Below are 5,844 nucleotides of genomic sequence, written 5' to 3' on the forward strand. Positions count from 1 at the left end.
AAATAAATAAATAAATAAATAAATAAATAAATAAATAACTTTTTTTGAGAATCAAATTTTGCTTTTTCTGGGGCCAGCCTTACACCAGGTTGCATTTCTTCAAGCACGTCAGCGATTTTGCATAAAAGCAGACATCTTTTTTTTTTTTTTTTTTTTTTTATGAAAAAACCTGAAACTGACAATTTCCTTGATGGTTTCCATGTTTTCCACCTTCAACTTCAGGAAATATATTTCTTCTCGTTTTAATGCAAATGAATTTGGACAGTAAAGCCCGCTGTTGTTTATTTCAAGGTGCTGAAGTGAAAATATGCTTCACATATTTAGCAGGCTGCAGTTTTTAAAAAAACAGTCTCTGTTGACATGATTAGCTGCGATGGTGTATGACAAGAACATGGTCGATTGTTCCAATGTTTAACCCCAATAAATGACTTTTTGGCTTCTGTATTAGATGTGACTCTGCTTTTATAATTAGGCTTTGTCAAAGGAGCACAAAAAGAAAAAAAAATCATTAGCTCCAATTATCTGCTGCATGATATGCAATGATTGTGGCAGCCAGGCAACTGAGCGTCTTTCACTGTGAGACCGAGAAAACAAGCGACATTGTAAATTTTCTGAAAACTATCGTACATGTCTTTTAATGGCTATACAAACAATTGTGCCTCCTCCTCACCCCCGAAGCAATCTGTACAGAGGGGGATGTTATCTCCACCCTACCAGCGAGCTCACTCCCTCATAACAAGCCCTAGAACAAGACAATTATACGAACAGAAAATTATCCCTGGGAGGGACGAGTAACACGACAGTATTGAACACAGTTTATCATGAATTATAGCCCCTCATATCAGGATATCATTAAATCCTCCCCTGGAGTCAAACAGAACTCACGCATGGATAGAAATATGAGTGTCTTCTGCAAATTACACTGTGAGGTTAATATCTAGCAGCTTATCAGTATTTTTTTTTTTTGTTCTTTGAGCGTTATCAGTGTTCCCTGTCTCTTGTCCATTTTTGCGCACTTTTCATACTGAAAGTTCTCTTTGTTTGTACTTTTTTTCACTTAGTTTTTTAGGTTCAGATTGATTTTTGTTATAGTCAATCATTTGTTTGTAACTTACAAAACATTTTTTTAGTCATGTATTATTATTATTATTTTTTATACAAATAACTGAGAGGTTCCCAGGACTTGCTTTCTGGGATTCTGGTATCGTAAGATTCCAGTGGTTCAGCCATTTCTCAAAGGCTTAAAATACAACATAATAGAATTTCCATAATATTCCATTATGAGAAAATAGTATTTGAGGTTTTGTGGCGAAGCCTAATCATGCAACATGAATGTATTTCTACAGCAGCATGAATAGATCTTAAGGTACTCATGCAGAGAAAAAAGTAGACATTTGGTCTGTTTTTGGAACAAGTTTAAATAAGCATCTGCTTATGAGAGTCTTGAGTATTAACAATATGAAATATTTAGTATTACGAGGGTTTCAAGAGAAATATATCTTGTTTGGTTCTGGCTCATTGCATATCAGTGTGTTTGGAAGAAAAAAAATAAAATAAACTGCTGTGATTAGTTTCTGAATGCCTCCTTTAATTAAAATGACTATTCTCTTGGAGTCTGCTGCACTGCTTGAGCAGCTGCATTGCATAAATTACAATTTGAAGTGCCTCAACATCAAGCAATTGGGAGATTAAAATGCCAAAATGAACATTACTGTCTTCCCCAAAAAGATTAATGAAACAGTCGTAATATAAACGGACGCGCTCAGTTGGTTTGGCTCAAACCACAAAAGCACTGGCATTATTTCAAGCCCTGCATGTTTTTAGGCTGTTTTTTTTTGTCTCATGTCAAATTACAGTAACTTATGCGACTTATGTTTGGTTACAAACTACAAACAGTGCTGTTGCAATAGCTAAAGTACACATGAGTCCACTTTCACTGTTTGCTGAGACAATGATTAATTTCCTTCTGCAAAGACCGCAGACCATCACGATTTATGCCCATGATGGCTCAACTTGTAAAACTATCTTTAACACTTACTCACATTTGGAGTTCCCACAGCTTTCACACAGTTTCCCTGTCAGTCCTCTTCCTTTCATAGTTCTTTTCTACTCAATCTGTATTAAAAAAAAAAAAAAAAAACTTTTTGCACTCTAAGAAACAACCCACTTTGTATTATTTTGCTAATAATGGGTCAAATTTGATCCAATGCAGATTAGGTTAATTTAGCTTGAAAAGATTGCCTTAGTATCATCAGATTTGACCTTTCACCTACATAACATACTTTTCTTCAGATTCCTCCAAAAAATATCCTTGCAATCCCATTTGGATTAAACCCTTAAATGTGTTTTTATTATGTTGACCACAGAAAGGAGTAGGCATTGTCACAACGACAGCTAATAGGGATCCTGAGCAAATCAACAAAGAAAACAACACACATTCTTTTTTTTTCTGCTAGTCATTGGTTTAGATACTAATTTGTGTTTGTATTAAAATAGACTGATCAAATGTTTGCCACCTCAACTGTGAAAACCATTTTAGTTATGATAATACATTTCTCTACAGTAATCAGTTATCCACATGTTCCGTCTTCATAGTCTTCTGTGATTTACAAACAACGCCGTAATCTACTTCCTCTGTGCAATCGGACATGCCCACACACTTGTTAGACCCCACCTCTGGTTGGATGATCACTACTCCTCTGGTGCATGGATGCAAGAGCTGGCTTGGACTGTCAATCTGGGTAGAAAGTTTGACTATCATGACCACAGCCCACTGACATTAGCAACAATGAGCAGATTTTCTTTGTTCTATCTTCATGTTGTGGAAGAAGTCATTGAGTGGTTCAGAACGGTAATCGGTGTGGAATGAAGACGATCCTTCTAGCTAAAAATCATGATCCAGTCCAACAAACTGGATCATGATTTTTTATTTATTTATTTTTTTTAGCCAGATGTTTGATTAAAAACCCCAAATCTCTGTCCTGACAGAATAAAGCAAACCATTTGCGTTAAAGAAATCACCCATACGCTTTTTTCTGTTTGCCACACTCTCAAAGAAGTAGTTAGAGAGACATCAGATAAACAAGAGTTGTCCAGAAGCCCTAACAAGTTTAAATAAAAGCATGAGATGAATAGGCTGTTTTTAATTTAATGGTAAGTCATCTATTATTTATTAATCAGAATGCGCCAGGCACACTGGGGTATATTAGATCTCCTCCATGATAAAGACACAAGATAATATCATTTGACTCTGAGGACTGCAAGAGGCAGGAAGACCCTGTAAGGTTTCATATTTCTTCCATTCCCAAGGGTTTGCTGCTGCATATAAAATTAACAATTAACCCGGTTTTTAATTGTGTAAGACACCTGTGAAACTGGAGTTGTTGTTGTTTTGTTTTTTTATTTAGAAATAACAGACATCATAGTGTGACTTCTAAAATATAGATTTGGCTGTCTCCCCCTCTACGCCCCGAGACCCCCAAAAAATACATGATTTGCATAATATTTTTTCTTTTACATTTTTCATTTACCATGCACTTGGCCTCTGTTAATTCACAAAGAAATCTTAATTCGCCTTAGGTCATCTTCTGATTGACAATAACCCCTAACAGACCCAGTGGAGACAGTGTACCCCAGTGCTTTCATGTATTTTTTTTTTTGCACCTCTGCATAATTTGAATATTTCCACAATCTTGAGCAGTTCTTACAAAACAGTTTCCCTGCAGGGATCAGCGAGGTTTTTCTGAATCTGATTAAATCTTCAAGGACTCCACAACCAAATGTTTCTTGTCTGCTTTGACTGGAGGCCACTCTTGATCTCCAGAAGAACACCTGGGGGACCAGAGGACCTCACTGGGAATTCAAAGAGCCAGAATATGTGGATGGCACAGAATTTGGAATAAGAAATCAAACATCTCGGCATTTTAACAAGCCTGTAATATGCTAAGTTAAAGGCTTTCAGTCTTGTTTTAGTTTGTTACGCAGATTTAAAAAGGACGGTTGTGTCCTCATGCTGCTATGGCTTCTTCTTTGCTCTCTGCCCAAAATGCTTTTTTGGAAAAGTATGGCAAAATTACAAAGACCACAGAGGTGATGTGGTTAAACAAACCTTAGTGCCACATAATCCCCTCCTTACATTGTATAAACAAAAATAATGAACAAAACTCTACGCTCCTATGTTATGAAGCTGCGGGGGAGTTCTACCTACTACAAATGGCCACTAATTTCAGTAGGAAAAAGCTGATTAAATAAGGTAAAACTGCATAACGCATGCAGGAGTTATTTGAAAAAATTATACAAGCTGAGTACTCTTGGCAAGTTACTTAGCATAAAATGGTATAAGCACAGGAAGGTGTCAATTTTATATGGAGGAGAAACCAAATTACCCCCTGGGCAGCTGTGAATGTATTCTACTGTAATACTACGAGCCATAACACATTTCAATGACTCAAGAGCAAGGAGAAAATGGAGCAAGTCTTCCGAGAGGTGATGATCTACATGGTGGTGGGTGTGAAGGTAAGACTGCCTTAATCCACAGCAAAACTCACAACTTCAACTCCTTGAAATTAAAATGAAACTTGATATGCGCAACGCTAGCATATCGTTTTAACCAGGAGACACTTTACTAAAATATTCACTGACTAAACATGTAGTCAACAGACTATGATTAAGCAAGGGGTATGCAAAACCCAACCAAATCTGAAAGTTAAACTGAAAAGGACAACTAACGTATTAGTATAATCCATGATCTTAAAAATGGATTGACCAATAAATAAATAAATAAATAAATAAATAAATACATAAATAAATATTTACCTGGTGTAAATTTATTGACGAGTTTTCTATCTCATTATATCAGTCCAGCCAATATTATCATTTCCGCTCTGTTTTCTCCTGGTGTTTTGCTCACAACATCCTCCCATATATGCACATGCATCTGGGCAGTGCCAGCATCCGTCATACAAAGCCAACATAAATATCAATTTCTATTTACTTTTAGTGAACTTCATCTATTCTCACCAGTCAACTGTTGGGGGGGAAGAAAAAAAAATCTATTGATGAGCTGTCATCTACAGCACACCCAGACACACAAAGAGTTAGCTGAATACAGAGACGTTTAAACAAGCTCTGACAGCTTCGGTAAAGGTGTCAACTTTACTTTATTTCATCTTAAGAGACTTCCAGAGAACAAAGTAAACCTACCAAGCTGGTATTGAGTCACACCTAATGACATTTTATTAAGTGATGTAAAGATGTGTCATAATAACTGCAACATGCAAATCAGTCGGCATTAATATTCAATGTTCTGTTAGCCCATAAAATAAAAACATTGCAAAGACTGAGAGAGACATTTCTAAACAAGGTTCAGACTTTTTAATAAGATACTATTTTAATTATTAATTTGAATGATTATAAGGCTACATACTGTATCTTTCTATGATTTTCTTTGTTGTTTCTTTGGATTAATCATTCAGTATATTTCTCTTGAAGCTGTAAAAAAGGCAATGAAATTATTTCAGGTTATTATGGTAGGTAAAGTTTGGGGTAAAGTGACCATATCTCAAATAATTGGTATTTAACAGACTTTGAATTATACAGCTGTCTAAATCTTTCAGGTACTTTGGTAATTAAATGTTAAAAATGGCTTGCCATAAACTGAGGTTCTGCTGAAAAACACCCAAAGGAAAGATAAATACATTACATATTTTTTTAATTGTCACATTTTGAGTCGTACTGATAAAAAAAAAGCGGTTTTCCTTTATTTCTACCATTTATTCCTCATTTTATTTGTTCATTCAAATTCAGCCACAAGAAGAATGGCTTCTTCCATTTTCGGCAATCGTC

This window comes from Poecilia formosa, unplaced genomic scaffold (genome assembly GCF_000485575.1).
Source record: "Poecilia formosa unplaced genomic scaffold, Poecilia_formosa-5.1.2 Scaffold12, whole genome shotgun sequence".
Lineage (NCBI taxonomy): Eukaryota > Metazoa > Chordata > Actinopteri > Cyprinodontiformes > Poeciliidae > Poecilia > Poecilia formosa.